Here is a 26,208-nt window from a genome sequence, read left to right as displayed (position 1 = left end):
CTGAAATTGAGGCCTATTTTGAGGCAAAAAAGATAAATCGTTCTACAAAAGTGGTATTGAAATGTTATAGAGCGGCGCTGGAATGATTGTGTAGCTCTTGATGGAGATTACGTTGATGAATAAAGCCAATGTAGGACAAAAAAACGCGTTTTCTTTTTTAGGCTCGTGACTTTTTATCCCAAGAGTTCCTCATTTTTTATAGTTTCGAAGAAGTTAAAAGACAATAAAAATCTTGAAAATAGTCTGTGCAACTGACATTCTTCAATTTGAATAATCGAGTTTAAAATTTACATGTAATTGCATAATCCACGTTTATCTCAATAGAAAATATCTTTCCCTGAAACTTTTTCATATACGATGGATTATTTTCTGATTTTTTGGAAATTTCGTCAATGAAGTAGAGAAAGAACCCTATATAATCTACACAAATTCATTTGCATACTGAAAATAATGAAAATTTAATTTTGATTCGATTATTACAACAAATGAATCCCAAAAAATGAGTCTACCTCTGGACAAAATATTCAACAAACCGAGACACAAACATTGAAATTGCTGATATCTCTTAATTAGAAATATTTTATCGGTAATGAGAAAATTTGTATTGTAAATAACGAATTGATATCATAAGGATTCCTATCTGATATTGTATCCACTTGCTTCACAAATTCCACGGGAGTTCTAACTCCTCTATACCTGCAACTTTCTTATGGTCCTTTTTTGATAGCCTCATCCTATAGTATTCATACACTTTTTATTTATCTATACTTGTAGTCCAATGAGAAACTCCATGTTTCATAACTTTCAAAATACATTTTCAGTGTTCTTGAAGTTTAAACGGAATTTTGAAAGGAGATAGATATGGGCGAATGTCAAAACGGTTTGAATAACCTTGATAAAGAATCAAATATGTCAGACATTCAACAACTTTCTTTAAAAAGATCCTATTTTTTTTTCGTTTTTTATTAGGTATAGAAGAGTGTTTTTTTTTAAATACAGCTGAACAAAAAGATAAAATGTGAAAAATTCAACATAATGTCATAATTTTATAACCAATATGAAAAGTACTGAATCTAATTGATTTAGATAAAAACAAAAAGTGAAAAGTGAAATGTACCTACAAATGATTGAACTAGTGTTTTGGTTCAATTTTTCATGATAAATCCTGTAAAAACTGACTTATATTAAAACAAAATTGGAATTCTATGTAAAATAGGATACCAAAAAAATCAATAAAAATAATCAAATGTAGATCGGTAAAGTGAAGGAAAAAATAGATGAGTTTGACACACCTTAAGGACTTCAGGCCTTGAGCTATCGATTATTGCAAATAGAAATGAAAAATATTGAATAACCTTCAGGTGGTGTCTTCAAAAAAGACGTGTTTATATGTGTATTACGTGTATGTTCAACTTTTTGTGCCGATGATCTTATTGAAAAATGTGTTTAACAAATTTACTGAATCTGCTTGTGTTTTTTTAATAATTCAAATTTCTCTCTACAGACGTACTCCCCTATTCAATTGAAAATCATTAAAATCATCAGGTATTATTTTATGAAAAGAACAGAAAATCCAAGACAATCTTACTTGTACTATATGTGTATGCATATCTGTAACATAATTTCAAATAATTTTTTGAAAATTTCTATCCTCTGAAGACGAATACAATAAAAAATATTGGCGATATTCACGATTTTGTCTCTGAATTTAATTTGAATCTAATTGTGCTTCGAAGCAAGAGAAAATGTTTAGAAAACCATGATATTTTGAAACACATTTGAAGACGATACTCACACCGACAAAATAGTACTTATGTACCTCTATATACCTAACTTCACCTTAAAATATTTCGAACAGGTATTGAGAAATATTCATGAAAAACATTTTACACAAGTTTAAAATAAGTATATAGAATCACATGTAATGTCTTGGACACGCAAAATTCAGCTATGTTGACTACCACTCCTGAAACTCTGAAAATAACTGGAAAATTAGAAACCATTTTCACAATCCTGATACAGAGAACTCAAAAACACATTTCAAGTCCTAACCTGTTGTTCTTTAAAACTGGCCTGCCTGTGGTTCAACATCTACTCTCCCTCGAGCAACATAATTATCATTAAAAAAAAGAAACGGCCATATTGTTTTCGAAAATCCATTCGGACAATCAGAAAATCAACACTCGCACATCATTTTCAACAACAGTTATTTTCAACGTGACGTTTCAATGCCTAATTGCCACCTACATCGTTCCTAACCTCATCGGCAACCATATGGTACAGCCCTTTAACATCAAAGAACCCAGCGTGTCATTAACCAGCCCAGTTACATAATTTGAACATTTTCAGATCTGCCACAACCTAGCGAAATCATTCGTTTCAATCAGTCCTTCTCTGCTCATTCATCACATACTGTAAATTATTCTACGACCAGCGCCCCCTATTCGAACAGGATGTGGCCCCCCTCCGGTCCGGGGCTCCTTCTAGTGGAGCGCCTTCATCTAGCACCGCTTGCCTACGAGACACCCGGCCTGAGGCCTCTCCGAACGATACCGTTCGGCGATTTGACAGCAGCACTCTCTCACGTAGAGCATTTGTTTTGCTTTATTTTCGATAGTTTACAGGCTACGTAGCTAGTTATTTTCCGCAAATTCGGCATTCGTAGTGTCTACACCGCTTCTACGGCTACAAAAGTTCATGCATTACGGCTAAAAGTTTCAGAAAAACTTGAAAAAGTAGGTATAAACAAAGCTAATGACCTGTTAGACGATTTCCTCTGAAACAGCACACTTTCCACCACAAGTTCCGCGTAAAGCCAAGTATTTTCTCTGTATTTGATATCGCGAAAGCTTAGTACGAACAAAACCGTTGTCAAATTCACTGCCGTCCTTACTTTAAGGGGTAAATAACTATAAAAACAAATGAAGGGTTTCTTACCTTACCCTGATTGTTAGTCACAACGCCACCTATGTTATACGCGTCGCTGTTGTTTCACGTTTCACCAAAAGCACGTATTCCATCAACGATAACGAGCGCTACCGATAGCACCCGAACACTCGACGAGACACATGTTTGCTATGAACTGGCTAATAAAATTATCTAAATTTATTACAAATAGACAAATTTCGGACGGATTTCAGGTAGATTCTGCAAATTCCCTTCTTACCGGATTACAATCGGCAGAAATGTTCGAACTTTGAGCTCTATTCGCCTCTGTAAATCAATATTCAGTTCTTCGGAAACAATCACCTATGACAAAACTTCTAGAATTATTTTTACTTGTCATGTTGATAGGGACGTGGTTCTTTCGCCAGGAATTTCTCTGACGGTTCGGATAGTTGTCGCTAGGCGGCTTGGCAAATCGCCTCGTTTCTTGGAATAACAATTTTGATTAATTTCCCGATGATGTTTTTCAAGGCTATCGCTTCGTTTTTGAAACCGAGCTACCTACGACTATTTTATAGGTATCGCTTTTGACTGTGGAGTCCTGATTACGATTTCAGAATAAAAAAAAAATATTAAATTGGAGGGGCGGATACATGCCGACGATTGTTGAAAAGGTTGTGCGTAGTCGCTATGACGTGTTTGCGTAGTAATTTCGTAGTTCGCTTACGTTTCACTTCGGATTGAAGAACGTTTTCAATAGTGACTCATAGTCTTTGTGACCTAAAAACAGGAAAATCCTGTATTTTGACTGCTGCATGCGGTGCTATTGCTGCAATGGCTATTTTGAAACTCCCATGCGGAGTTTAGTCATGTTTAAAATTATAGCAGACGCGGTTTTGAGTAATTTCAGATGAATACTCTAGTAATTATTCAATCTGAAGAGTTTTCTTATCGGTAATGTTGAAACCGATTGGTTTTCATGAGCATCCATTGAAGCAAACGTTTGTCAAATAGTTCATAGCAAATACTGTTAGTTCTAGAGATACTTTTGAGATACCCGAAGTAACTTCATGAAATTACATCAAAGTTGCTTTCAATTGAGAATAAATGAAAATTTTCGATCTGAGCAAATACAGGAAAATATAAGTTACCTACCTTCAATCAGAAATTTAGTGAAACATTGTGGACTTTTGATGAACTAACTTATTATCTACTACATTGGGGTAGTTTTGTCAAAATGTTGGTAGTTAGTAGAATATTATTTGAGATTAAGAGATAGGACAAACTATTTTTGGTAACCATTAACCAAATTTAACTTTAATTTCATGTGATAACTAGTACCTAACAGAAGGGAATTTCAAAAAATTTATTGTGCTTTTTCATTAATTCGTGGAAGGATTTGAATGATTTCACAAGCTGAACATTTGTTTATTATTTTTGAATGTAATACCTATATTTCACTTGGTAATATTCCAAAATGTATTAATTATATAATATTGCGTAATATTAGGTCACATCATACCTGCACAAACAGGAAGTTTTGTGATTTTTGCAGGCATTTATATAGGAATTCCACAAAAAAATGACTATCTATGAACGATAGTCATTTTTTTGTGGAGGAAAACCAGTTTTTCATCTATATCTGTCGAAGAAGTTGAGAAATAGAAATAATCGGCAAAGGAAAAGCTGTGTATAGACCTAAATGGTTTGACTATTTCTGAAAAGGCCAAAATCGGCCTCTGAAACGTTAAAATAAATACTGTATAACTAAAATACAATATCAAATACAAGTTACTGATAAATAGAACATTTTTCTTTGTGAAAAATACTTTGAATTTATGCAGTAACTTATCGCAGTAAACTAAAAAGTTTGCCTTTTCTACACTTGTATAAAGTTCCACATTACAACTGTAATTTCCTTTAATACTTTTCAAGAAAATATAAAATTTTACTTTTTTGACGTCTATTCACCTTTTCAGACAATCAACAACAATAACTTTTTTATAAAACATCTCTCATTCAAAAAAATATACTGAATGATACATGAACTACATAGATTTGGAAGCAACAAATAAACAAAATATAACAACAATCTTTAGGGGTCGACAAGACAATAATTCTTGTCTTTATAACAACTTATTGTCTTGAGAAAAAATCATGAAATTTAAAATTATCTTGTCGTGAAGTTTTCTTGAAATCTTATAAAGTATCTTGTCTTGACTCAAGAAATTTCAAGATCTTGAAATTTCGTGATTACCCGGTTCGGTGATTCCCGAACGCAAAATTGATGTGCAGTTGCATGCTTCATCCCGTTTAGTTAAGTACCTACCTAAGGTTAATATTAAAAAGTGGTAGTCTGTACCGGTTTCGTTATATTTTTGATTTTGTGAATAGTGGTGATGAAGAGTACATTATATTAAAATTATCTCTTATTTTTACCATGAGTGACAGTGACTCTTCAGTAAATAGTATGTCTGCCGAGTCATTTGGCTCCGATTCTAGCTCAGAATATTTACCAAAAAGCAATAGACACAAACGTAAGCGTTACGGTTTTAGTAGATATGAAATAATCAGTGAGACTAACATGACTACAAGTGCGAGTGTGAATACTGAAAATTACAAAATTGAAACCAGTGAAACTGTGGCTGTCTGCGATAGTGGCAGCAAAATAAAAAAGAAGCATCATTTACCAATGGAGGATATTGGTAGTAGTATTACTAGAGGCGATACTGGCACTACAACTAAAAAATTTGAAATTGAGGTGGACACCAGTACCAATGGCAAAAACAAAAATGATAATTTAGCTAAATGTATACCATGTTTTCATGTGTTCAAGTGTTTTCCTAAAAATGAAAACCTCAGGGACTTCTGAGTTGAAAAGACACTTGAAGGCAACGCATGGGATGTTATTTGACAAAGAGTTTTCTCAAGGAGTGCCTGATCGAAGCAAATTTCAATGTTCTGCGTCAAGTGGAAGTAATAGTATTTTAGATTGGATGAACCGAAGTCAGAGTAAGTTTAGATTTAATAGAATAGTTTATATTCATTATTATTTCCGATTTAAACATGTGCTAAATTTGTTATTTGAAATAAAATATAGTTTGCAATTTTATTTTCAACAGGATTAGGTTAATATCATTTATTATTTTCAATTCACATTTTTGTAAAACGTTTTAGCAAAAAAAGTGTTTAATAAATTAAAATATGTTATGTTACGTTAAAATATATTATCTTTTTTTTACAAATAAATACGTTTCAAAGTTTTCATTGTTAGTCAAGATATTTCAAGATTTTTTGACAAGAAATCTTGGTATTGACATACAATTTCTTGTCTTGTCTTCTTGTCTTGAAATCAAGACAAGATCTTGAAATTTTTTTATGTTTTCTGGTGTCACTGCCTCATTTGGACGTCCACTGCGTTCCACATCATCGGTGTCTCTACGACCACGTTTGAAGTCAGCAAACCAACGTTCAATTGTTGTTTCTGATGGAAAAGAGTCCTTATAATACGTTTCAAGCAGTCTAAAATTGAAACATGAAATTGTTTTTGATCCATTGTTTTCAAAATACAAAAGTAGTTTCACTCTTAGCACAATAACCCACAAAGTTATGAGTAGAATAACATAAAATTTCAACAGCTTCCTTTTGAATTTCAGTACCAATTGAAAAAGCGGTTAATGCAATTCGACCAACGTCATCTATTTGTTAGGCCCTTGACTTTTCAGCCCATGTAGTATACTTATACTTCAAAAGACATCTATTTTTTAGGTAAGTCAATGTTTCTTGAACTTTTCTGGATGTTTTAGCCTTCCACAATCTGAAAAAGCTATCTAATTAACTCTCAAGTTTTCAGTAAATTGTTTTTATAAATTTGAGACGCAAATAAGATGATGTTAATTTTTAAAAAATTATGAAAAAGGTTGGTGTTTGTAATAGCAGATCCTTTCCATTTTCAATATCTGATTTTATTTTTGAATCTGATTTGTTTTCATGTTTTGTTTTCGAATAACTGAAAAATCATTTTTTTAATTCATTTTTAATTATTCTTTCAAACTTGTAATGCACTATTTGGAACCTTTGGTGTAGTAATGAATATTACTGGAGTTTTTTTCCACCAAACCGTTATTTTTAAACGTGTTTCGTTCACCAAATGATCATCTTCAAGAGGAAGATCAAACTAATCCTATTTACAAAGATTTCCTTTCTCAACAAGCTATATAGTATACTATCAGGTATTGGTCCACCATCGTTATTCATAATATTATTATATTTACTTATTTCTACACACTCAGAGGCATCTAGATGCCTATTGTAACTAATCTTAATGAACTGAGGTTATGGAATGGTTTTGTTGCAAAATATGATGGGCGACTGCTGATTTTTTAGGTCTTCCATATTTTAAGTCAGCTAGGTGTTCCTAATATCTTTTTTTTTAATAGATCTTTTTGTCTGTTTAGTTCATAATATATTGCATTGCAGTCCTTACATTCAATTTCGTAAAGTCCAGACTTTTCTGAACTCTCGACTTTGTCTTTCGGACTTCCTAAAAGGCTCTGTAGTGTATGACTTGTTTTAAAAACCACCTTCATACCTAATTCCTTGAAAATATTTCCAAAGTTCTTCGTGTATTGGTGATATGGAACTGAGATATATTTATCTTGGTTAATGTCGTTTTTGAAAGTCGAGATTTCGTTCATTCTTAACCTAAACTTGTAGATGACAATAAGAAAGAAAAAGTTAGGTTGAGAATCAACGAATTCTTGACTTTTGAAAACGACAAAAACGAAGATAAATATATCTCAGTTGCATTTCACCAATACACGAAGAACTTTGGGAAGATTTTCAAGGAATTAGGTATGAAGGTGGTTTTTAAAACAAGTCATACACTACAGAACCTTTTACGAAGTCCAAAAGACAAAGTCGAGAGTTTGGAAAAGTCTGGAATTCACGAAATTAAATGTAAGTACTGTGAAGCAAAATTTTATCTATGGGCAGACAAAAATATCTATTGAAATAAGATATAAGGAACACTTAGCTCACTTAAAATATGGAAGACCTGAAAAAATTAGCAGTCCCCCATCATATTTTGCAACAAAACCATTCCGTAGACTTAAGTTTATTAAGATTAGTTACACAAGTTAACAACAACAGGCATCTATATAGATGCTTTTGAGTGTGTAGAAATAAGTAAACATAATAATATTATGAATAACGATGGTGGACCAATACCTAATAGTATAATATATAGCTTATTGAAATAATATTTTAATATTATATTTACCTGAGTATTACATAAGGAGACATTGTAAAATTAATTTAAGAATAGTAGATAAAGCAATATTGCGAAATTAATTTTATTTAGCTTGCTGAAATAATATTTCAATTATTAGATGTACCTGTACTATTGTAGATTTACTATAGATAGTACATAGATGTACTATTACATAAGGACACATTGTGAAATTAATTTAAGACTAGTAGATAACGCAATATTGTGAAACTATTTTAAGACACTCAGGTACCTAGAAGAGGTAAGTACCTATGGTATAAATAAGGAAAACTTTGTAAATAGGATTCATTTGATCTTCCTCTTGAAGATGATTACTTGGTGATCGAAACACGTGTCGAGTGTTAAAATAACGATTTGGTATTGGGAAAAACTCGAGTAATATTTATTCTTTTAAAAATAAATTAACTTTGTTCTACACGTAAATGATTATTGAACATATACATACATTTTATTTTATTTGATAGTGAAAATTCATTAATAAAATGAATTTTGAGACTGATTGGACTTTTTTCTCTGTATTTTATACTACGCAGTATTTTTTGGTGTCAACTTCTCAGTTTGTACGTTATAAAATTTCAAAAAAGTTCAACCTCTTCTATTATCTACTTCTCATTAGAAAATGATGTATGGTAATGATGTAAGAAAAGAATGGTAATTTACGAAAAATACTGTTTTTTTTTAAACGAGTAGACATCATTCTAGAACGAGCCGTAGGCGAATCCTGAAAGTCTGCGAGTTCAAGGATACTGTTTTCGGCAACCTTGTAGAATAAAAATTCAATAAAACACACTTTTTTTAAAATTTTTTGTAGAACAAAACTATTCTTATTGATATGAAAATCGAATAGAAGATAGGTATTAACAGAAACATTCTAATTGTTATTTAAATTATTATACAGGGTGTAACTGAATAAGCGTAAAACATTTAAGGAGGTGATTCCTCATCGAAAAAAAGATAGGATCTTTCATATACAGAAACTTCATTGGAGCATCCCTTGTTAAGATACAGCCCTTAAAGGGGGTACAAAAAATGTGTATAACAATTTTTTTCACAAGCACTGAAAATGTTACAATATTGAAATGTACTACCAAAAATACCCTTAGCCAGTAATTTATTTGGTTTACCCCATGGTTGTAAGGGGTGGAAAACGCAACCCCTAAAATCTATTTCCAATGTAACTTTTTGCCTTATTATTTGTTTACCATTTAAAAATTTATTTCCGATAGCCTGTTTCATTCTAATCAAAAAATGTATCTTGGGTTTTTCGCTCAAAATAAACCAGTTCGCAGCAAAAAAATATTTTAGGAACAACTACAGAGATACATCGTCATAAATGCGAAAATACGAAACTAATCTATCTAGTAGGTCGCTATTAGCGATAGTGACAATTAAAGTATTTAGTAAAAACTTATCTGTCTTTATACAAAAATTGTAAAAGTATGGGTGGAAGGATCTCGGTCGAGGGCCAGTTGAGCAAAATTGTGAATCTGTACAATAAATTACAATTATTATTATTGTTGAAGTAGAAAGCCACAAACCTTTCTTTGCTATTTGTAGAAGAGATTTCATTTTCTGGAATTTTTTTTGTACTTTAACATTGTGTAGTAATAAAGAACGAGCTGATGTAAATAATATACATTTCTGAAAAATATACTTAGTTTTTCACTAATCTGTAGTATTTATAAATTTTTGAGTCGAAAGTAGTTCCATTTTATTTTGAATCGATTTTTTCTTGTTTATGACTCAATTTTTGTTTTTTTTTGAATGACTACAAAATTAATCATTTGTGAAACGAGTTTTTCATTATTCTTTTTTATTCTACATAAGACAAATCAATAATGTTTATCACAATTTATTGAATGCAAAAAAGAACTGACAGTTGAGTGAATGTAAACAAATCTCGCTTCAATTTTTTTCAGGGCACATTTGACAAAACTTCTTCAGATATAATTAAAAATTTCTGAGCGTGTTTTCAACATTCGAAAAGAAAAGTTGAGCAGTTATTCAGTCCATTCATAATAAAAAAGGTGTTATCCTTTGGAATTAATCGATTTGGGCTCCGTTTTTGCTGTTACAGCGATGAATATAAGAATTCCAAATGCAATTAAGTAATTTGTAACTATATCAATGGTGATAAAACGTTACCTTGTTAATCCAGTAGCTGTTCAACTCCTTACATTATCACTTAATAATATTACAGTTTGAAATGTGACTGTCGAAAACATGGTTTAAAATGCACAAATTTATCCTCAAATTGTCATGGTTCTGAACATTGCTCCAATATGGAGAAAAAACCTACGAGGAAGTTGATGATTCAGATGAAATTGTGGATGAAAAACCAGACTGGAAATAATTATGGAAACGAAGAAGGTGATGGTCTTAAAGATTTCAAAGATCAACTAGAATTGGAAAAGTTTGTCGAATCTAACGATAAAAAATGCCATCAAAGAGACAAAAACTAATGGATAAGTGATTAAAATTCAAAATAAGGTATTAATAAATAACAAGATTAACGTTTACAAAAATATTATAGTACGATTTACATGTATATTTATATTTTATGAGATTTTCTATGACATGAATGTAATTAGAATTAAATAAATTAACTTTTCAACTGAATAAAATTGCAGCAATCACATTTTTTCGATTAAATTGTACATAATGATTAAAAAATATCGAATTCGAGTTTTTTCGAATTTTTTGTTCTGAGAACATTCACCATAGTAATGTATATTTTTTTCACACCATCAGAAAGTAGAGATTTCAACGACCAAAAAGCACACCGACTTTCTGAGAAAAACTGATATTTTGACGCGAGAATTTTCGATTGAAAATTAGGGTGCTTTTTGCATAGTAGGTCGAAATAAGGTGAAAAAATGAATATTTCAAATCAAATAGATTTCAGTGTATTTGGAACATAAAAAGATAACTTTTCGTAGGGATTTTTTTTTGGAAAAGAGAAATAAATACCAAAAACTTGGTTATTTGAATTTTTCTCATAAATTTTGAGGTTATGTGGAAAAATTGTTGATACAAAAGTTGTAAATCTTTTTATTACCTACAACTATGCTATTTAACTTTTTTCCATAGGACTTGTAGTTTTGCCGGAAATCGAGATAAACAATTTTTTACCCTTAAAAACTTACCCTCTTCCACTTCCCAAACTAAGATCACCCGGAATTTATTTTTCCTCACATTTTCATTATATTACCTTTCTTTTCTAATGGGTTTCAAACTACTATTAATTTTTTCACTTTTTAACATTTTTGAAGGTTTCCTGGTTAGTTTGAGAAGTTTTGAAATAATTTTCCTTTATATTTATCCAGTATCGTTTTTTTATTGCAGAGAAACCTACCTTATGATTTGTTTCAGAAATATAAATCGGTTTTGCGAGTATACCTAATACATCTCTCTATGCTTTACATGATAAAAAACAAATAAGTACGAATAATATACATCGGTAGTCACTGATTTGGACGATATTTTTGACATGTGTGATTAACAAATTGAAACAAATTTCTAACATATTTTTTTTTTTTTTTGTTAAAAAATCACGTTGACCTTGTTATCTCACTGAGCTTTCATTTTTTGAAAAATAATGGATACGACCTCTGACAAAACAGTTACAGGGATCGTCAGAGATGAAGTGATACATCCTGTATATTATTTCGGATTTGGATAGTATTCGAGATATGGGTGTCTGGAAAGATTTTCAAAAACTTTTTCAAATGATTTTTCCAATAAATTTTACATGAGATATGTTGGAAAGAAAGGTTCTGAGTTTCTACTTCTCCATCTTTATACAAAAAAATGTGATAATCTTCCAAAGAAAGGAGGGAAGAATTCAATTTCAAGTAGTTAACTTTATATAAGATCATGCAAAGAAGTAACTTTCAGATAAAAACTGGAAGAAAAACCCTCTCGAAACAGCTACTTTCATAGAAAAATTGAATTACACGAAAGAAAAATACTTTCAAAACAAATACTTTAATGTGAAATACTGAATTATACGAAAAACACTTTTATCTATTTCGTTTGTATCCCAAACATTCGTAATGGAAGATTCACATTTTTTTGTATGAAGATGGAGAAGTGGAAAGTCAAAACCTTTGTTTCCCAAAAATTAACCTCTTCTAAAAATATACCCCTTTCAATTTATGAAATATGTAATATTTCCTCGAAAATCAGGAAAATATGGGAGAACCGAAAATTTCGAATTTTTTGTCTATATCTGTTTTAATTACTTTGATATTGGTTATCTGGTTATACTATACTAACAAAAACGTTCAGAATATGTTCCTTGAACTTTGAAAAAACTGTTGTCTGACTTGAGTTACTCCTACTCTGAAATTTTGAATACGGAACTGCATTTTTTCTAGCAATTTTCGATAAAAATTGTAATATCGTGTGAATTTTCTCCAGTGTACTCCTGAGACTTTCGGAAATTTAATGATATCGCTTGAAACAATTTGATCTGTTTAAAAAAATCTATTTTTCCGTTAACCAGCTGTCGCGCTCCTACGAACGACAACCCTCAGAAGTCCAAACTTGTGCGAGATAAGGATTAACGAGATCTTACCTTTCAACGTGTAATTCCTAACTCGGGTTGGACGATAGCAAGTAAAAATCAATCGTTCAGCCGGGGGCTTGAACCACCGATCAACACGGCGGTCAATCCGAGTGAGTGAACAAAGCACCCACGTCAAACCGACCGGCTACTCCACCATTTGAGTAAATGGTAAATGAACACTTTATTTCCAGTGAGATTTTCTACATCGTACGACCACCTTGAACTTTTTTCCATCTCCAATTATATTCTCGCAATGTTTAGTAAAAACTATAGGTATGGCTTCTCGTGGGAATCAGTCAGTAAAAAAATACACCCTCAGACCATTTTTGAAAATGAAGAAAAATTCAATATGCCCTGAAAAATTTGATGATAATGGATTTATGTTCACTAATATAATGCTTATGCAAAGGAATTTTGAATGCTGCGTATCCTTGCACTTGCACCGATAAATTACCGGAAAATCGCTCGAAACATTTATTTGTTTTGCAGAAGACACCGTTATCTTATATGTATAAAGGAAAGTCTTGAAACACGATAAGGAAAATGGTAGAACATGATCTGAAATATATTATTGAATGGTTCAACTGTAAATTGTTAACAGTCAATATCGAAAAATCCGTTGTAGTACCTATGAATTCACCTCAATTATTTCTTGAGATGGGACGGACTGCGAAAAAATGATAAATTGAAATACGGTCAGTTCTCAATAAATTCTACCAATATCGAAGAATATTGTCTTTGGACAAATTGATAAGCAGAGAAAGCATCATGAATTAATTAGAAATTATTCAAAAAGAATATTGAAGATCGTGTCTTTCAAATCCGTCCAACATCTTCAAATTATTAAGTGAACTGATGGTATTTGATATGGAGCAAATATATGTTAAAACTAATATTAATTTTCAACTCACCGAAAAGAATACTTGATTACATCCAAAAAACTAGATTTCGTAGAGCAGACTCAGTGATACTAAAGTAAATGAATCGATCGGATCAAGAACTTTCACTTATTTGGCATCAAAACTATACAACCGGTTGCTTCATTCAAGTCAATATCAGTAAAAATAATATTGAAAAAAGTCATCGGACAATAATCGCTGCTTATTCCATAACTTCATTGATTCAACTTGAATATACTGTGTGTTCAAAAAATAAGGTGAATTTTCATTTTTCTCAAAAAACATTTATTGAAGTAAAACTTCTTTACCCGCGCTATAGTCTAAACAACAAGTTCAAAAACATGAAAAATAGAGATAAAGGTCCTAAAAATATGAGCCATAGCTCATTCAATTCGGAATCACCTCTATAAAAATGTTTTTGAAGGATTTTTGTGCAGGTAAAAAATTGCAGTTGTTATTAACAAATTAAAAAATATTAATATTCAAGCAATTTTGAAAAAAGCTCGTTGAAGAGGAGGAAATTTCCGATAAAAAAGTCTCGACTCCCGAAACTCTATCTCCATTATTTATAAATTTTAATTTGACTTTGAAAATAGGGTTCCGCGCGGCTGTTACGGCATGCGTGCTGCCGCTAAAGAGAGTTTATCAAAAGAAATATTTTTTTATAACATAAAATGTCATTTTAAAAATAAAAAAAAATCTAGTATCTTTTTAAAACTTGAATGAATCGAGTCCCGTAGAAAAAAAAGTGTTATCACCATTTTTCAAAAAGTTATTCAATGGTTAACTAACAAATTTTTTCCCAATCTCCGTTGGCATAAATAATGGGATAAAAGGTATGAAGAATAATTGGCCTATAAATTTTAAACTTCGTGGAGCCCTTTTGATATATATATATATACTTCATACGATCCTGCGATAAAAGTTCTTAAAAATTTATTAATTTGTTAATTATGATTTTTTGTAACTATTGCAAAATGAAATATCTAAAAATTGTTAATAAACATTTTTTTTCAATTGATATTTAGCTATGTCTGTTTTCACATAAAACAATGGCAGTTATTAACATAATATATGAATTTTTTACGTAATTTGTTTATTAAATTGTTTTAAACAAATAGAGAAATTCAATATTTTTGAAAAATTTTTTTTTGCTATTTTATTGTCTAGAGATAATTATCATTAAAAAAATATTTTTCTTAATTCTAATTTTTAATTGTTTAAAATCGATATTTTCATATTTCGATTGTTTCAATAAGTTAAGAAAAAATTTTTCTTTTGAAAATCATAATTTACACTTTTAAATAGTTTGTTAGAATTTTTTTTCTTTATTATTTAATTGTTTATTAGTTTAACAATTTCTTATGAACAAATATTGACCAATGTTATATTTTTTTCTAAAGCAGAAAAACGTTATAAAAACAGCTATTTCTCATACCATAAGCCTATTGTCACGGTCTTACAATCAGGCACAATGAAAATTATAAAATAATAAATAAAAATGAAAAATCTATTCAAAAATGCTAATTTATCAACGAAAACCCAAAATAAATTTGAATATTTTTAGATAAATTCATATACGTAATAGAAAGGTTAATGCAGTCAAGCTGCTGGAAAATAATTCCATGAAAATCAAAAGATAAATAGATAAGTACCATTCTGATCACTCCCACATTGATTTCAATTTTAGAGCCACCGATAGACAGCTGTTTCAATCTATTGGGCATCGTCAGTACCGGGCAGGCAGTCCTCGATTGCAGACAAAATGTGAATAACCAAGAAAAGTACTTGATAAAAATAACTGCGTAAACGCAAGCTTCCCAAATTTCTGCTATCGCAGTCGTCGGTTGATTGGTCAAACCACCAACACTGACATAAAAACTTGGCAAGTTGACTTGGGTGTCACGCCAATAGGTGGTTCCACTTATGTCTCGCTTTCGTTTTCCGCGGTCAGTAATTTGATATACTGTTGTCCGGGTTGATCCGCGTCTGTAATTTTCATCTTTTCAATGTTTCTGCTCCTACTTTGGGGCCAATTTCAAGAATCACTTAGATTTGAATTGAAGGGGTTATATTTTTAGGAGTGATCAATTTTTTGGGAAAGAAAGTTTTTGGCTTTCTACTACTCCATCTGATACAAAAAAAGGGATGAGAGAATCTTCCAAAGAAACGAAGGAAGTAATCAATTTGAAACTCTATACATGAATGTGTAGATCATGCAAAGAAGTAACTTTTAGATACAAACTGAAAGAAAGTCCTCCTGAAACAGCTACTTTCATATAAACATTGAATTATATGAAAGTAGCACTTAGATTTGTACTTACATGACTCAAGGACGAGGTCGTAATCTCCCTTGTCCCCAAGTCTCGTTACTAGCTCTATGCTTGCTGTGTTCCGCTCCAAGTTCGCACTTAATATTAACATTTGTTCATAAAAAGGATTTGAAGCTTAAATAACTTCTAATTATTATATGCGAGCGCTTTCGAGAACAGACTTAGCTATCATCTTCATGGCTCTACTCAAACAGTTCGTCTCCAGCCCTCTTTTTATTGTATAGTAATAATAATAGTAGTTATTTTTCCACAAGACATATAAAATGTATAGGAATGGTCAGTATATAATGCAAGAGCACTAAAACAGAGTACAGTCATTTAAGAATAAATATATATAAAAGTCAACATAAAAATACATATACACACATACACTACACTTATCTACATATGATACATATGATTAAACTAGCCATTAAAATATTATTCCAACGAGTAGAAACATTTTTCAGTCAGGAATTGTTTGGTGAAGCTACATAATTTTTTTTAAATATTTGGCTTCTTTTATATTCTTGGGTAAATTATTGTAAATAGACAGACCCATAATTGTAGGAGCATTGTCGGAGACTTTATATTTTGTGAACGGAATGTGCATGGTGATTTTTTTTTTTGCGTGTATTTGAGGAGTGAAAATCTCCCGTCAAAACGAATTTTTGTCTATTTTTAAAAATAAAGACAGATAATTCATAAATATAGACAGATATGACGGTCAAAATTCTAAACTGTTTAAAACGGTCCTTACAGGAATGTGTACTAGGAACTATTATTCTTACTATTAGTTTTTGTATAGAAAAAACATGTTTTTCCCCACAAACATATTCCATACCTAATTCGTGACACAACATTTGCATGGTATAGAGCCACTAGCTGAAGTATTTCCAGTATATGTTTGAGATTCCTGAACATGAAACATATACAGAATTCAATATTTTCATTAAGTTTACACAGTGACCCTTCCAGCTTACATTTTCACCAACAAAGACTCCAAGAAAATTGGTTTCATCTGTACTGTCAATGGATACATCAACACTCATCTTGATTCTGACAGGATCATAATTTCTTTGATAGTTATGAAATCGTATAATTTGGGTTTTACGAGCGTTCAAATTCAGAAAATTTGTATTTCACCAGTCCTGCATCAAATCTAGAGCTTTTTCTGTATCTTTTTGCATATTGAATTCGTTTTTTTTTGTGAAATTATCAACGACGTGTCGTCTGCATACATTGTTACATTAACGCCTTTCAAGAATTTATCCAGATCGTTAGAGTACAATATGAATAAAATAGGTCCCAGGATCGATCCTTGTGGTACACCAACATTAATGGATTCACTCTTTGAATTGACGATACCAACTCTTTCAGATTGAATATTTGGAATACATATGTACTGATGACGGTGTTTCAAAAAAGAGGAAATCCATTCTAATGTTACACCTCGTAATCCATAATTATACAACTTCGATGTTAATTGATTATATCAACGACTCATTGGAAAAAAACAAAAATCCAATACCTACATTGTTTTGCTGACGACAGCACACTAGTCTGGTCATTCCATTTGGATTCCAAGACAGATGCACACCTTCACCGCCGGCAGGAGGTTGCATATCTTAATGAGGATCTAGAAGTGATTTTGAATTGGGGTGAAAGTAACCAGGTTCAAGTCAATGTCACAAAAACCCAGGCATCGGTTTTCTCCAAACAGATAAATGTTTCCGAACCGGATGTAGTAATGTCAGAACAGGACAATTCCGATTTCTGCTTCGAAAAGTTTGTTGGGGATTAAAATGGACACCAATATGTCCTGCCACAATCCTGTCGTTGGAATTACAAAGGCTGCTTCTCAAAAGCTTGGAACAGAACCGAACCAGAAAACTGTGCACACCTTAGCAACTTTTGATGCTTTATGAAGCTCAGGCAGCTCTTCTTTGGAGTATTGTTTTAATGAATAGAGCTCCACCCCCAAACATACCCTGAAGCTTCTGGATTCCATCCAGAAAAGAGCCATCCGTCTGATTGGAGACATGAACCTCACTTGCAATCTTGATAGTCTGGAACATCGAAGAAAGGTTGGAGATTTGTCTCTCTTCTATAGACACTTTCACGGGAGGTGTTCAAGTGACTTGGCACATTTGATTTCCCCAAGAGCGGTACATATCAGAAATACTTGACGGTCTGTGGCTGCTCATCGTTTTGAGGTTCAACTCAGTATACCTTCACTCTTTAAGAACTCTTTCTTTGCAGAACTGCGTTTACATGAAATACACTTCCTGAGAATGTTTTTCCAAATGGATTTAATCTCCAGCGATTCAAATCCAATGTGAATCGCTACTCTTGCACAGGCACCGCTCTTAGAGCGACTTGAGGATTTTTCCTGTATTGCTTGTGTTTTGTCTCTGAAAAAAACAATTCATGGCTTCTCTATCACCTGCTCACTTGTCATTGCTTGTTCGTAATGTTTTGGCCAAGATAAGCCAAAGATTCCCAAGACTTGAGAAACCCATGAAAGGGCGGTGTTTTGCGACGATGGAGGAGATAACTGAGGCTTACTTCATTGAAGGGGACAAAATAGAAATTGCATTTCATTGGTTCGGACTTTCATCGTCTAATATGATATACATTTATTTGAAATCCATGAATTTACAAAAAATTAAAAAAGATCAGCTGAAGAAATAACAATTATATCAAGCAATAAAACTAAACTTATAGTGAAATAAAATGCAAGCAACAATTAAAAAATTGAATTATTAACACGAGATGAAAACTTAGAAATTATCAACTTGAAATGAAAATTAAAAATTGAAAGATTCCAAGACAAGATACTTCTTTTGATTTTTAGTTTTTATTTCTTGTTCATAATTTTAAATTTTTCATTTCGTGTTCATAGTTCAATTTTTTTGTTGTTGCTTGCATTTTATTTCATTGTAATTTTTTATATTTTTTTACAGATTTGACATATTAGTCAATGGAAGTGCGAATCCATGAAATGCATCACGAAATATTGTCAACCACCTTCAAACTAATGTTGAAAAAAGAAATTAATGAATCAATAAATATTTGTTGAGTAAAATGAGAATTCACCTTATTCTTTTAACAGCCCTTGTAATATTTATAAATCTTTCCCACATCATCGTCATCATTTAGAGCTATTTTGGTCTACCTGCAGATATCTCACGAAAACCATCTTATGACGAATATTTTGCAAAGAAAATGTTTACAGAGTAGCTCTTTATTTGTAATACAGAACGTCCAGTGATATTTTAAAGGTAATTAGATTGCGATGTTTGACCAAAAAAGGAATACCTGTTCAATAACAAACTGCCAGAATTCTTAGTGAATAATGTTTAAACAATTGTGTTTATGTTTATCTAAATAACTGCAGAACAATACATCACCATTGAACACAAATTATTTATATACTCACTGATGTCTTATCTGGATGTTTCAGTGTACTGATAAGTTTATAAAACTCGTAATTGGAAAAACACGATTGAATAACCTATAAACGCCAGCAAGTTAATCGTTACAGGAAAACCCATGCCTATGTTTGTTTTATTTTCCAAGTGTGATAATCTTTTTCGAAAAAATTCGAAATATTCAATTAGTAGTATAGGGGGTATTTCTTGATAACATGCTGATGTTTTAGAAGGTTACTTGTTTGTTAATTTTGATAAACAGGTGATAATAATACTAATAATAATAATAATAGTCATTTATTTCCTTAAGACAGTTACAAACCATATGAAAAAAGTCAGTTGCTTACATTTAAGATACAATAATACTATTACCTAATAAAAAATTGATTTCACCGCAAACTGCCACGACAAGTATTCATCCAGTTTATAAAAACACTGTTCTGTCAAAAAATATTTCAAATTATGTTTGAATGATTGTTTTGTCAAGCAGTTTCTCACATTTGAAGGAAGAGCATTATATATTCTAGGAGGCATATGACTGGGAGATTGGTGAGTTATTTTGAATTTTCCAAATGGAATTGAAAAATTATTCTCTCGTCGTGAATTGAAACTATGATTTTGTTCGTTCCTCACATAAATTTCATCATTATTGTCGAATACAAGCATACTCAACTCTGACGTGACTAGACATGGTAATGTTAATATTTTCAGTTTTTTGAATATATCTTTGCATGAATCAGTTTGTGAAAGCCCCGTCAGTTTTTGTTCAAATATCCATGTTGGTTTCTCGAAATTATATCATATTCATAACAAAATGACATTAATCTATCTAAAAAAAATACTCGAATACTTTGGAAAAAGTTGGAGGTACTGTGACTGGTCTGTAATTTTCAAGACTCTGTGGACAGTTCTTTTTTACACAGGTGTTATTTTACCACATTTCAGCAATTCTGGAAAACCTCCAGAAGATAATGAGAGATTTACCATAAAAGTGAGTGGTACAATATAATAAGTTCTAATAGGCACTTTTTCAATAGAGTTGTAGGTAGCTCATCCGATTCCGAAGAAAATTAATTTTTTAATTTTGATTTAAGTAACTGAAATAGTTCTAGCTCCTGATATGAATATATGTCCTAAAAGTCTTAACTTCTAAACTGAATTTTGATATCATCATCAGGAGTTTGAATCATTAATGAAAAATCTATCTACTTAAATAAGGTACGTACCCATAACCTATATAAATAATTAATACTTATATCACTGGTTAACAAATATAAACTATAAAGGAATTCAAAGACAATGCAAAATTGGGAATATCCAGTGAAGAGGCAGTTAAGCAATCTGGATTAAAATATATCTTTTTCATGCTTTTGATTATCAATGAGTCTTTCTCCTCAAATTAAGATTGTGAACATCTATCCTGTGTGTGATTCTCCTGAACAGATATTCAGGTGTATTAGTTTTAAGGATTTTATAAAAAAAAACACTCGCATTAATAATTAATAGATTTTTTCAGTTGGACACCCAAAATTGTTTTTTCACTTTTGAATTCCGATTAAAACTTTTAATAATTGCTATGAAAAGCGCTTTTTAATGTATCACATACCTGCACAGGTCACCTGATTAAATCAAGCATACCTGAGAAATTTTCAATTTTCGTAGGAAAAGAGGATGACGACATAATTTGATCCGATCAAATAGTGCTTTAATCAGGTACTTTATTAACTGAATAATATGACTTAATGATAAAGCCCTTGTGTTTTGAATAGTGTTATCAGTAAATTATACTTTTCAACTCAAGAAATTCCGACCCTCTACAGAATTATGGTTGCCTTGAAAGAAGATCAAAGAATGTCTCCAATGATAGGCAGAAATACATTGTAGGTAGAAAGCTCCAAAGGAATTGAATTGCAGTAAAGAAAAACAGAACAAAAAATCGCTCTTGGTTAAAAATTATTTGCTAGAGAAGAATAAACTCGGGTCTCTCGAGCGTTGACTAAATTTTACTACTATGTTAGGGGTTTTATATGCTAGTGAGCTGTTTTTTAATACTTCTAATTTGTTATGTATTTCCTCTATGTTAGTGACTATCCCTTACATTTATCCCGAACGAACAAATTAATTCCAACTAGTCATAAGCTCTATCTACAGTTGATTCAGTAGGATGTGGCACTGCGTCACCTGCAGACAAAGTGCGGAAGCAACTTCACAAACACATACTCCGGGGTGGGATTCAGAATGATGAACATATACAGGAATACAGAAACATTTGCAGACTGCATTGATAGCTTCAACTTTACTTGACGTCATTATAGTATCCAATGAAGCAATAGTTAATCATTACGGCATTCAGGATACATCTCACATTTCTGATCTTAATTTAGTGTTCGGTGCAATTCAACATGAAAATTATAGGAATGGGATCATTTGCTGCAGCTGATGTTACTATCACCCTTTGATAAAAATTTGTTTTTTCAGGATGTTAATGACAAGGTTAAATATTTTACTGGTTTGATGCCACTCATATTTGGTACTGTTGCGCCAGTAAATAAAGTAAAAGTAAGGAAGGTTCAACAACCATGGCTCTCTGATAATGTGAAACTGATAATAATAGGTCTGAAGGATAAAGCTCTTAGAAAATTAAAAAAAAAATGAGAACGTTACTGATTGGAACTATTATAAATTACTAAGAAACTAAACCAATATCATGATAGGAAATGAGAAAAAAGCATATCCTAATCAGGTTATAAGTGGTAACCATACTAGTAAATTATTATGGAATAAATTATTATTTAATGCCAAACCTAAATTAGAGAAAGGGAAGAGATCTGGTTTATATCGAATATAATGTGGTGAATGCCCCGCCATATATACAGGCCAAACTGGGACAAATGTTGATACAAGGTACCACGAACATGTCATTTCGGATAAAAAATCATTAATGTACGAACATCTTCAAAATTCGAAACATAAAATAGATAAAGATAATTTAAAGATCCTACACACATGCGATAAAAGAAAAATGATGAATCTGTTGGAATCTATTGAAATAAACAGGTCAAAGAAAAATCCCAATTCTATTGTCCTCAACGAACAACTTGATTTAAATAATAGTCCTCTCCTGAACCTATAATCCAGATCCCAAAACCTACATTATATTGAAAGCTTTGTTATGTTCATGGATTTTACAGGTATATGTAACGCAGGTACCGGGTATCAGGTATATCAGGTATATCAAATCATTTATGATAGAATAAGCAACATAGATATAAATTACTCAGATTTACAAGTAATCAGTTAGTTTTGAAAATGGTGTAATAGCCGAAACCGGTCAACAATAAAGAAATATAGTGGAAAATAGACAAAAGTGTGTTTTTGTAGTGTATCCTCAGTGAACATGAATTTCCACAAAATAAACAAGTCGTCAATCGAAGAAGTGAATAAACTTAAAGATACTAATATATATTCTCGTATATTACTGGAGTTTTTTCCCAACACCAAATCGTTATTTTTACACCTCGACACGTGTTTCGATCACCAAGTGATCATCTTCAAGAGGAAGATAAAAGTAGAAACTTCTCAAAACTGAAGCTATTTATGCTATTCAGGTACATCATACAGGTAGGTAATCAGTAATACCACCCATACAAGTGTACCACCCTAAATTAATTTTATAATTGGCCTTTCTATTATTTTACAATATGTCCTTATGTATGTTTAAATGTTACAGCTATATATAGAACAATTTTCAGCTATATAAAATTAGTTTCACAATATTGCCTATGTAAATATATTTACAATGTGTCTTTTTGTAGTAATCAGTAAACCCAACAATATTATTTCAACAAGCTATATAGTATGCTATTTGGTATTGGTCCGTTATCGTTATTCATAATATTATTATGTTTACTTATTTCTACACTCTCATAGGCATCTAGTTGCCTGTTGTTGTTAACTTGTCTAACTAATCTTAAAGAACTGAAGTCTATGGAATGGTTTTGTTGCAAAATATGATGGACGACTGCTGATTTTTCAGGTCTTCCATATTTTAAGTGTGCTATGTGTTCCTTATATCTCACTTTAATAGATCTTTTTGTCTGTCCATAATATTTTGCATCGCAGTCCTTACATTCAATTTCGTAAATTCTAGACTGGTTCGGACTTCCATTGTCTACTATATAAAATGAAAACTGTCAAGTCAAATTTAAAGTATGCACATTGCTACGAAATCTTATTTTGTCATACAAATATGATGGACATTTGTTTATGTAAGAGGGTAGCCGAATGTAAAACACGTCTATTTTCAATAGGTAACCAATTGGTTTCCTTAAGTTTATATGAAATTCTGTCATATGTTCTAATACCATATATATATATATATATATATATATATATATATATATATATATATATATATATATAATGAGAGATTTTATCGAGTGGGTATGATATAAAAATCAAAAAATGAAACAATTAGTGGACACTAATTGTTTCATTTTTTGATATATATATATATATATATATATATATATATATATATATATATATATACAGAGATAAATATGTTATCGAGTGTGTATGATATAAATCAAAAAGGGGAAAATTTGTGGACAGACAAACCGCGGACATGTGTTTCTGGCTACTGGCCTCATCAGCGCGGTGTAGCCGATTGCAAGGATGGACAACAACTTGTTACCAAAAATGAAAAACTTCACATATGCACGGTGTCACCAACAGGAGCTAACCGCACATTTGTGGTTTCAATTAGATTAACAGTAGCAACGTCATTAGGGTTAAATAATAGATATAGTTGTGTGTCATCCGCATACAAATATGAAATACAATGTCTTAAAACAGAAACTAGATCACAAGTGTATACGCAAAATAATAAGGGTCCAAATATAGATCCCTGAGGCACTCCAAATTTAATAAATTCAATGCTTGATGTTTCTTTCGAAGTTTCTACACACCGTGAACGATCTTTAAAATAGATTTTAATTAAATATATATAGCAGGTTCAGAGAATCCGATGAAGTTCAAAATTGCAAATAAAATTGGATAACTAAAGGTATCAAAAGCCTTGGGGAAATCAACTATTAAAGCAGTCGTGTTACCTTTGTCAGCAGCTTCGAAAATATCATCAGTTATTTTCAAGAGAGCAGTTGTACAGCTGTGTTCTTTACGAAATCCTGACTGGTTGATTGGTAGAATATTAAAGAAATTTAAATAGCATTCGATTTGAAAACTCATTATTTTTTCTAATACTTTCGAACAAGTAGGTAGCAGGCTTACGGGGCTTATGGGGAGTATTTGGATTAGATATTTTAGAGTATTTTAGAAATCTTCCACATTTCAGGAAATATATTATTTTGCAAAGATGAATTTATATGGTAGTATTATATAGTTTGTATAATAATATTCCACAAAAATATAAAGTTAGTAAAGTTTCTTCATTTAAGTGCTGTTATAAAAAATATCTCATCGCTACTCAATCAGAAAGTCATTGATTTTATAGATTTTATACGTCTGAAAAATGTTCAGTAATAACATTTAACATGTTTTCTCTCCCTCTTTCCTCTCCCTCCTTCCTCTTTTATTTTTCTTCTTTTTTCTTTGTTTTTTCTCTAGTTTAGTTCTCATGTGAACCTGCGACTTTGTAGGTATGTGTGGCAGATATTAGACGAAAAAACAACAACTAACGCAACAAATGCCGTGCAGAAAGCTGAAGTGAAACCATCAGGCACTCATAGAGTTCCTGAGGTAGGTTTTGAAGAATCCCAGAACGGGATATTTCACGATTCTTACAACTCATTTTTTACAACTTTATGAAAAATTGCTATATGCTTTCATGATTGAAATTCCATTTCATACCAGTAGAAATTCAAATGCATGCCATTCCTTAAAAAAAAATCACTCAGAAAGTCAAAAAGGCGTTACTCAATTGTTTTTTAGAAATTGACTTCTTAATTTTAAGGCGCACGACTATTGAACCGAACTATTTTTTATTATCACTGTTTCCATGCACAGTGTACCAAAATAATTATTTTTTGAAAGTGAAAAAATAAATAAATGTTTTTTCTTGAACCATTTTTCTGATTCTATGATAACAATTGAAGAAAAAACGAATTGACAGAAAAAATGTTTGCAGGGCGATGATGAAAAACTACAGGAGAGAAATGTGCAAACTAGAAAGAGAGGGGCAAGGAAAAATGGAGGATAAAAACCTCTAGCTGAAGACTCACATCGGCTATGAATGTGCACCGAAATATTTTTGAAGAATTAGGAGTTAATCACAGCAAGAAAAAAATTTAAGATATACATTAGCACCTCCGGCAAATATTCGAATTACATATTCCAGTAAAATAACAGAGTTTGCGAATATCAAAGTGAATCAATTTTGAAAACCTCTTCCCGGATCTTTGTCGAGGCCCCTAATTAGTTTCGTAACTATTTATGATTTTGTTTTTGTTGGTTCATTTCATGTGTATATAAAAATTTCATTTCAGGTTCCTGTGGAAGACCAGCAGTCTCGACTGATCGGGCTCCTTTCAACCATACTTGAGCTACTACTTTATTCTATGTTATACAAGTATGATTAATAAAGGTCATTATTATTATTATTATTCATTTCTGAAGTTGTTTCCATTTTTTCAATTATTATTTCAATAATATTGTTGATTGTTATGACTTGGATATTAATTTACAACTAGACGAGTGTAAATTATTTGTATATACACACTATAAACAGTGTTGACAGTTGTACTGATCCCAATTTCGCTTTATCAGAAACTGTAAGACCTACAAGTTCTGTTAAATT

General features: G+C 31.4%; 1 protein-coding gene and 1 long non-coding RNA gene across 9 annotated transcripts in view; one reads left to right on the top strand and one right to left on the bottom strand.

Moving 5' to 3' along the window:
* Window positions 1-3,437, bottom strand: part of east (enhanced adult sensory threshold) — a 56,224-nt gene extending 52,787 nt beyond the window's left edge. For 4 of the 7 annotated variants that reach the window (XM_074182322.1, XM_074182327.1, XM_074182325.1 and 1 more), the window contains exon 1: window positions 2,938-3,159. The gene's annotated coding sequence lies outside the window, so the exon portion shown is untranslated. The other 3 variants (XM_074182324.1, XM_074182323.1, XM_023161797.2) reach the window with 3 other exon arrangements.
* On the top strand, window positions 2,643-25,998 carry LOC141485504 (uncharacterized). Of its 2 annotated transcripts, none has more exons than XR_012467248.1 (3): window positions 2,643-2,735; window positions 6,543-6,654; window positions 25,898-25,998. It is a non-coding gene; the product is annotated as an uncharacterized lncRNA (long non-coding RNA). The 2 variants fall into 2 exon arrangements; XR_012467249.1 differs by lacking the exon at window positions 2,643-2,735 and adding an exon at window positions 4,996-5,898.
* The last annotated feature ends 210 nt before the right edge of the window (window positions 25,999-26,208 follow it).

The sequence above is a fragment of the Leptinotarsa decemlineata genome, unplaced genomic scaffold (assembly GCF_025532065.1).
Source record: "Leptinotarsa decemlineata unplaced genomic scaffold, Ldec_3_MD MMD2_tig00026328_RagTag_RagTag, whole genome shotgun sequence".
Lineage (NCBI taxonomy): Eukaryota > Metazoa > Arthropoda > Insecta > Coleoptera > Chrysomelidae > Leptinotarsa > Leptinotarsa decemlineata.
The sequence above is the reverse complement of the archived record's forward strand: the minus strand, read 5'-3'. Positions and strand labels throughout refer to the sequence as shown.